The sequence below is a fragment of the Tachysurus fulvidraco genome, chromosome 11 (assembly GCF_022655615.1).
Source record: "Tachysurus fulvidraco isolate hzauxx_2018 chromosome 11, HZAU_PFXX_2.0, whole genome shotgun sequence".
NCBI classification, from domain to species: domain Eukaryota; kingdom Metazoa; phylum Chordata; class Actinopteri; order Siluriformes; family Bagridae; genus Tachysurus; species Tachysurus fulvidraco.
In genome coordinates, this window is record NC_062528.1 from 23,478,592 (window position 1) to 23,488,547 (window position 9,956).

A 9,956-nucleotide genomic window follows, 5' to 3' on the forward strand; every position below is an offset into this window, starting at 1 on the left:
AAATCACAGATTGTAATAAGAGCGCTGTATTCCTGGTAATCCAATACAATTGAAGTAAAAGCCTCTGTGATTTCAACAGATTTAATGAGAGTGATCTGAGGTTCCTGCAATCACAGTATTGCTTGTGCCACATTCGTTCTTTCTCATGTTCACTCATGTGACCCTCTCACGATCCGACTCACATTTAAATGCCTTTAATGCCTAAATGTCACACTTTCTGTGTTTCTCTAAATAACCCGAACGTGAAAATACAGGCCGAGCCTCATCCTCGAGGCAGCGCCGTCTCACACACACGCATTAACCCGGGTTTTGCCAATAACAGAGTAAAGTGTAGAGCAGAAGAGATTAATAGACGGTAATCAGAACGCTCATGTTGCCTGAAGGTCTGAACGAAAACCAAGAGTCGGCTTAATGTTCCAGCCGTTCGGTCTGCTACCGAAATGACGTGCAGATGTCAATGCAGAAAGGAGATAAGAAAGGAATAAATGGGATAAAACACTTTGTGTGGTGTGGTTTTGTGGAAATATTCAGCACCAGATTAGAACATTCATCCTGAAGGGTTTTGTTCCTCTGTGAAATCGATTCTGTAACATTTACTCATTTAGCAGGTTCTATGATCGATTAACATTTAAATCCAATGTTATATAAAATTCATTTGTAGTGATTTGGGTGTGATTTACAGAGTTAAGGAATAACATTTAAGTGTGAACTCACATGTACAAAAGCTGGTTAGTATTTAAGCTTGAAGACGTTGGGGTTCAGGTTCGAGCTTCGTTAGTTCATGAGTTAGTTCATCCCTCATAAAAAGGTCATTATTAAGTAATTATTCATTTAGGTATTAGTGCAGAATTCTTCATGTAGTGTTATTAACCTTCTTATTCATGTAATTTAATAATAATAATAATAATAATAATAATAATAATAATAATAATAATAATAATAATAATAATAATGGCTTTGTGGCTTAGTGGTTAGCACGTTCGCCTCACACCTCCAGGGTCGGGGGTTCGATTCCCGCCTCCACCTTGTGTGTGTGGAGTTTGCATGTTCTCCCCGTGCCCCGGGGGTTTCCTCCGGGTACTCCGGTTTCCTCCCCCGGTCCAAAGACATGCATGGTAGGTTGATTGGCATCTCTGGTAAATTGTCCGTAGTGTGTGAGTGTGTGAGTGAATGAGAGTGTGTGTGTGCCCTGTGATGGGTTGGCACTCCGTCCAGGGTGTATCCTGCCTCGATGCCCGATGACGCCTGAGATAGGCACAGGCTCCCCGTGACCCGAGAAGTTCGGATAAGCGGTAGAAAATGAATGAATTAATAATAATAATAAATATAAATATAAATATAATCATAGTAATTATTATTATTATTATTATTATTATTATTATTATTATTATTATTATTATCATACATTAACTAAGAATTTCACTGCGTGGTGTAACACATACATACATGACAATAAACTCAATAAATTAATTAAAATTGTCATTGATGCTATTGATGGGTTTGGACTAATGATTGGAATATTGTGAGTTCAAATCCCAGGTACACCATGCTACCGATGCTGCGCCCTTGTGCAAGGCCCTTAACCATTTCTTGCTCAGAAAATGCCATAAAAGATGTTATTCATGTCCTTATTACTGCTGTTATCATTACACCGTTATTAATGTTATTAAAGTTATTCATGTGCTGTTATAAATGTTATTAATTTGCTATTAATGAATACTTTAATGAAATAGAAATGAATACACACAACTTGAAAGTAAAAACACACAACTTGTCATGTTATGTTGTTAGTAATGTACTCTCATTAATTACTGTAATGAACTTACTGTTACAGAGAAACCGCATCCCTGTAGGAAAACAAATCCGTTCTTATATTTCTGACTGTTACAAAGATCTGACACTGAAGACTCCTTTCATAAATATTTATTCCACTGCTGATGTCCTTACAGGAAACCTTGGCATACAGTATGTGTAGCATCTATCGCAAAACATATCCTCAAGCTACCCCGAAGAAGTCAGAGTCTGAGAATACCGTTCGGATAAAATGCCTCTATAGTGTGGGAGTTAGTACAGCTATAGACACAGAGAGCATGGTGGGGGGGGTCTTTGTGTAGAATCAGTGATGACTTCAGAGCTTAGTGAAGAGGAGGGTCTTTACAGCCAGGGGAAGGAAGTTCATTCCACCACCTGCAAAAAGTCAGGACAGAAAAAAGTCTTGATGTATGTCGTCCTTGTACCTTGTAGGATGGTGGGTCGAGTCGAGCTTGTGCTTGCAGCTCGAAGGGAAGGTTTAACAGCACAGAGAATAATAAGTGTCTTCACCGAGATTTATTTTTTTTGTGGTGGTGGTGGTGGTGGTGTTTTAAATCTGATGTAGACGGCTACAGGAAGCTATGGGAAGGAAGACGGCAATGAGGTGATGTGGATGAGGAGATTTGAATAAGCTTGAAGGATGGACAGGACGATACGACAAAACATTATGGAAAATCTTAAAACTCTGGTCTGAAACACTGATCTCAAAATATGTTCTTCCTCAAATGAAATGCTATTTCTTGGCACTTCTAACCTAAACCGAATGCTTGTTTTGTAATATTAGACGCATGCTGCCATTTGACTGTGATTTCAGGCATGATGCCATGATCTGGAAAATCCTGCCCACATATCTGTTGTTCATTTCTTAAACTGAGATTTGGAGTATAATGAAATGATATATAGAAATGTTATATATGCCTAGAAGGGAGCTACAGCACAGAATGTTGGTGACTTCAACATTATTACAGAGAAAAGGAATAAATTACTGAGATTTTGATTCAGTGGGTTAACAAATGGCATACTATGACAGTGCCAACTTCAGTAACATTTACATTTATCACATTTGACAGATGAGTGTTGACAGTGAGTACGTCAACACTGTTTCGGTAGGTCACAGACTTACAGTAGGATGCCATCAGCCTAGAAACTCTATTGGATGATGTACCTAATGCTTTTGATTTGGTACCTTCCCCATTTGATTCAGTACCTACTGTATTTGATTTGGTACCTTCCCCATTTGATTCAGTCCCTACTGTATTTGATTTGGTACATTCAGCATTTGATTCAGTACCTACTACATATGATTCAGTACCAACTTCATTTGATTCAGTACCAAATGTATTTGATTTGGTACTGTAGCTTCTCTATTTGATTCAGTACCTTCAGGATTTGATTCAGTACCTACTGCATGTGATTCAGTACCTACTTCATATGATTCAGTACCAACTTCATTTGATTCAGTACCAAATGTATTTGATTTGGTACTGTACCTTCTCTATTTGATTCAGTACGTACTGCATTTGATTCAGTATGTACTTCATTTGATTCTGTACTTACTGCATTTTATTTAGTACCTATTGTACTTGTTTTAGACCCTTATGCATTTGATACAGTAGCTTCTGCATTTGATTCGGTACCTTTTACAACTGAATCTGTACGTAATGCACTTGGTTCAGTACCTACTATATTTGATTCTGTACCTACTTCATATGATTCAGTACCAACTTTATTTGATTCAGTACTAAAAGTTTTTGATTTGGTACTTTCTCCATTTGATTCAGTACCAACTGCATTTAATTCAGTATGTACTTCATTTGATTCTGTACTTACTGCATTTTATTTAGTACCTATTGTACTTGTTTTAGACCCTTATGCATTTGATACAGTAGCTTCTGCATTTGATTCGGTACCTTTTACAACTGAATCTGTACGTAATGCACTTGGTTCAGTACCTACTATATTTGATTCTGTACCTACTTCATATGATTCAGTACCAACTTTATTTGATTCAGTACTAAAAGTTTTTGATTTGGTACTTTCTCCATTTGATTCAGTACCAACTGCATTTAATTCAGTATGTACTGCATTTGATTCTGTACCTACTGCATTTTATTTAGTACCTATCGCATTTAATTCAGACACTTATGCATTTGATTCGGTACCTTCTACAACTGAATCTGTGCCAAATGCACTTGTTTCAGTACCTACTGCATTTGATTTGGTACCTTCTGCATTTGATTCAGTACCTACTGCTTTACTCTGTGGGAATATTCAGGTGCAGCTTTGATTTTCCTTTTGAAATGGATTATTTCAGCTTCTTTCTGTAGGAACAATTTAGAACATATTCTAAGGATAAATTTCCATAACTGTCCTTGAAATACATAAAGGCACTGTTAGGAATTTTAATGTCAGAGGAAGAATCCCAGTTACAGTGGAACCCCGGGCTCAGTAAATGCATGTCAGGTAAAATGAATGAGCGTCTGCTTCTCGATACACTGTGCATCGGCATCAAGCAGGACCACTAATGCATTTGAATTTGGCATTAATTATGTATATTATATTAACATCGTGTCCTCATGGATCAGTAAGGAACGCAGCTGAACAGCTCTCATACACTACAAACCTCTTCATTTCACTTCCCACACTTCCACCCTGCCATTTCATTTAAGAGCCTATTCACTTACCCCTTCCCAGAGGTGCTAAATCAAAACATAAAGTAATTACGCAGTTAATATGATAGCGAAGCTACCGAAAATCATTCTTCGATAGATTTTAGTTATCACTAATAAATCGAAATTAATCAGGCACTGTATTTATGGATGGAAATCAATAAGTGGACAAACAATTTTACAGCACACATACAGTAGGCTACAGTTGTGAAGTTAAAGATCCATAAATTACTGAAAATCAATAAATCCACCTGTAATAGCTGGACGCCGTGCGGCCGGTTTGCTTCAGTAACTATTCAGACATGATGGACAGTTAAACCACGATCAGCAGAAGCATATTATCGTGAACACATGTTTCTGATATTATCAGCAGATTTATACAGCGAGCCAAACGTCCAGCCATCAGGTCTTGATGAATGGCCACTCATTAGAATTGCAAAGGCAGAGCAGTGCGACGGAGCAATATCCCAGACGGAGACCACCAGGGCCACGGAACTCCATCTGCGAAATGAATTTGCCACATTGTAGAGGACATAAAGTGTACTTCTCAAAACGAGGCTGATAAAATGTGCCAAAGGGTCGTCCTAAAGGATTTAACGTGTAAACTGACGTGTGGGGAAGAAAAAAACTGTGGCCTTCTGCTTTTTATTCCTTTTTTGTCACTGCAGAAAAATTAGTCTCGAATGCTGGACATTTAAAGTGAAATTAAAATGTAATAAACTCACTGGTGTAACAAGAGAGACTCCAGAGATCCATTAGGCTCTATGTGCAGCGATTAATTATTCAACATCAAACTCTTAGCCAGTGAAATGTCCACTGGATACACAAGGCAAGACTTTGTGTGTGTAAATAGCTTTTATAGTCCATGAGCAAGAAGTGCAAACTAAACAAGAACAGGAAGTGATTAAGTAGAACTAATACACTGCCAAGGACACCCTTCTGTTGATGGGGAAGGATACTGTCCTGGGCATATGTGACAACCAGCAGATTAATCCTCCCAGTAGGGTGACATTTCTTAACAGATTTGAGTCATCCCAAAGATTTGTATTAAACACACACACAAAAAAAAATAATAACTGCATACTAATTAGGAGTACAAGGATCTACCACTGGGGTAGTGCCTGCAGTACATCTGTAGACAGATCCACCTTCTGGGGAGCCATCAACTGCAGTCTGAAATAATTTATAATCACACTCTCCAGTGTTTATAATCATTTATAATCATACCCCCCAATGTCACACAAATGAGGTTCACTTTTGAGTCTGGCTCTTATCAAGGTTTCTTCCTCATACCATCTAAGGGAGTTTTGTCCTTGTAACAGTCACTGCAGGCTTGCTCATTATGGATAAATAAGAATAAATACAAATAAATTGTACTGTAAAGCTGCTTGAGACAATATCTATTGTTTAAAGTGCTATTCATTCATTCATCTATCTATCTCAGGCGTCATCGGGCATCGAGGCAGGATACACCCTGGACGGAGTGCCAACCCATCACAGGGCACACACACACTCTCATTCACTCACACACTACGGACAATTTTCCAGAGATGCCAATCAACCTACCATGCATGTCTTTGGACATCGGAGTACCCGGAGGAAAACCCCGAGAACATGCAAACTCCACACACACAAGGCAGAGGCGGGAATCGAACCCCCGACCCTGGAGGTGTGAGGCGAACGTGCTAACCACTAAGCCACCATGCAATACAACTAAATTTAACTGAATGTATATGGCAGGTACTTGGGCATACTAGATCATTGCAGTAGACCTTTTCACATTAGGAGCATCACATGTCATTTTACTTCCAAAGACACATAGAACTAGATATATTATAGATACTGTGATATATGGACACAATATGGACTCTGTTTGCAAACTTCTTGAAGAAGAAGGTTTATTTTCTTCTCTGAAGTTCCCACAGGAGATAAGCCTCCGGCAGGTTTGGGAATACATAGCAGTATAATCTGAGTGTCTCACAGTTGGACATTTTTCCCAGTAGTCCAAAAGGATGAGTCTTTGATGTTTCAAATCTCAGGGAGATAAGGTGACTTTTTTGATTGCATATGCACCAAATATCATTTCTTCTTGGAGAATAAGGGGCAAAAGAATATCTCATATTAATTCCACATGGTTTCTGTTGGACTTTATTGTCCATCTTCAGAATCACAGAGTTATTTAGAGCAGAATTTCTGAAGTGAAATGATATTGGCTTGTGCAGTTCAGTAAGGGACGTGTCATAAGGCTAAGTACGGTAACCTATACTCAGAATTTGTCCATTTATGCCTTGCTCAAGGGCATCTCAGTCGTGGCCGGCCCGAGACTCCAACCCACAACCTTAGGGTTAGGAGGAACCCACAACCTAAGGGTTAGGAGTCAGACTCTCTAACCATTAGGCCACGACATTAGGACACAAGCTATTTGTTTGACCGCAAGGTTGCTCATTAGTGCACTTGGTACCAGATGCTCCCCTCAGGAGTAGAGCAGTTGGTCCTGGTCAAAGAACTTGAAACTTCCTCACACTGAAGTCAGCAGCATCAGACTTATAGTCGTTGTACTGGTCTGCAACGGTGAAGCAAAAGCTGAGGTTTCAGACAAGCTCTCTCTTCTACATTCCTAACCGTGCCCATGGTCATGAACTGTGAGTCTGACTAAACTAATTAGGTTTAGAGTAAAGAGAGAAATAAAGTTCCTCCACAGGACTGTTTGGCAATCCAGGAAAGCCTTGTCATAAATCAGCTGTACTTTTAAATCAAGAACAGCCAGCTGAGATGGTTCAGGAACCTTAGAACAATGCCCTCTGAATGACTCCCACTGGAAATGTCCCTTTTGGTACAGTCTGTCCTACTGGAGAGAGACCTCAGGACAGATGCAGGACCTGCTGTAGGGATTACATCTCTTACAGTTGACATGGGAATGCCAGTGTTTCTCCAGAAGCAGTCTGGATTCTGTGGTCAGGAGTGGAGACCTTAGGTCTGGGGTGAACTCATCACCAGATGTTTATTTGTTTTCGGATTTGTTCATTTGTTTTCGGAATTAGTAATGTGTTTTTGGATTTATTAATGTGTTTTTGGATTTGTTAATTTGTTTTCGGATTTATTAATGTGTTTTTGGATTTGTTAATGTGTTTTCGGATTTATTAATGTGTTTTCGGATTTGTTAATCTGTTTTCGGATTTATTAATGTGTTTTCGGATTTGTTAATTTGTTTTCGGATTTATTAATTTGTTTTCCGCTTTATTAATGTGTTTTCGGATTTGTTAATCTGTTTTCGGATTTGTTGATGTGTTTTTGGATTTGTTAATTTGTTTTCCGCTTTATTAATGTGTTTTCGGATTTGTTAATTTGTTTTCGGATTTGTTGATGTGTTTTTGGATTTGTTCATTTGTTTTCCGCTTTATTAATGTGTTTTCGGATTTGTTAATCTGTTTTCGGATTTGTTGATGTGTTTTTGGATTTGTTAATTTGTTTTCCGCTTTATTAATGTGTTTTCGGATTTATTAATCTGTTTTCGGATTTGTTAATGTGTTTTCGGATTTGTTAATCTGTTTTCGGATTTGTTGATGTGTTTTTGGATTTGTTAATTTGTTTTCCGCCTTATTAATGTGTTTTCGGATTTGTTAATTTGTTTTCGGATTTGTTAATTTGTTTTCGGATTTATTAATGTGTTTTCGGATTTATTAATGTGTTTTCGGATTTGTTAATTTGTTTTCGGATTTGTTAATGTGTTTTTGGATTTATTAATGTGTTTTCGGATTTATTAATTTGTTATGCACTTCTCGGCCACCGTAAAAAAGCAGATCGACAAACTGAGTTAGCGTGTTTATCAACGAATGAATAACCTTTTTGGTTATTAATGTGTTTTCGGATTTATCAATTTGTTTTCGGATTTATTAATCTGTTTTCGGATTTGTTGATGTGTTTTCGGATTTGTTAATGTGTTTTCAGATTTGTTGATGTGTTTTCGGATTTGTTAATCTGTTTTCGGATTTATTAATGTGTTTTCGGATTTGTTCATTTGTTTTCGGATATATTAATGTGTTTTTGGATTTGCTTATGTGTTTTCGGATTTGTTAATGTGTTTTCGGATTTATTAATTTGTTTTCGGATTTGTTAATTTGTTTTCGGATTTATTGATTTGTTTTCAGATTTGTTAATGTGTTTTCGGATTTGTTAATGTGTTTTCGGATTTGTTAATTTGTTTTCCGCTTTATTAATGTGTTTTTAGATTTGTTAATTTGTTTTCGGATTTGTTAATGTGTTTTCGGATTTGTTAATGTGTTTTCGGATTTGTTAATTTGTTTTCCGCTTTATTAATGTGTTTTCGGATTTGTTAATTTGTTTTCGGATTTGTTAATCTGTTTTCGGATTTGTTAATGTGTTTTCGGATTTATTAATTTGTTATGCACTTCTCGGCCACCGTAAAAAAGCAGATCGACAAACTGAGTTAGCGTGTTTATCAACGAATGAATAACCTTTTTGGTTATTAATGTGTTTTCGGATTTATCAATTTGTTTTCGGATTTATTAATCTGTTTTCGGATTTGTTGATGTGTTTTTGGATTTGTTAATTTTTTTTCGGATTTGTTCATTTGTTTTCGGATTTGTTAATGTGTTTTCAGATTTGTTGATGTGTTTTCGGATTTGTTAATGTGTTTTCGGATTTGTTAATGTGTTTTCGGATTTGTTAATGTGTTTTCGGATTTATTAATGTGTTTTCGGATTTGTTAATTTGTTTTCGGATTTATTAATCTGTTTTCGGATTTATTAATGTGTTTTCGGATTTGTTAATTTGTTTTCCGCTTTATTAATGTGTTTTTAGATTTGTTAATTTGTTTTCGGATTTGTTAATGTGTTTTCGGATTTGTTAATGTGTTTTCGGATTTGTTAATGTGTTTTCGGATTTGTTAATGTGTTTTCGGATTTATTAATGTGTTTTCGGATTTGTTAATTTGTTTTCGGATTTATTAATCTGTTTTCGGATTTGTTAATGTGTTTTCGGATTTGTTAATTTGTTTTCCGCTTTATTAATGTGTTTTTAGATTTGTTAATTTGTTTTCGGATTTGTTAATGTGTTTTCGGATTTGTTAATGTGTTTTCGGATTTGTTAATTTGTTTTCCGCTTTATTAATGTGTTTTCGGATTTGTTAATTTGTTTTCGGATTTGTTAATCTGTTTTCGGATTTGTTAATGTGTTTTCGGATTTATTAATTTGTTATGCACTTCTCGGCCACCGTAAAAAAGCAGATCGACAAACTGAGTTAGCGTGTTTATCAACGAATGAATAACCTTTTTGGTTATTAATGTGTTTTCGGATTTATCAATTTGTTTTCGGATTTATTAATCTGTTTTCGGATTTGTTGATGTGTTTTTGGATTTGTTAATTTTTTTTCGGATTTGTTCATTTGTTTTCGGATTTGTTAATGTGTTTTCAGATTTGTTGATGTGTTTTCGGATTTGTTAATGTGTTTTCGGA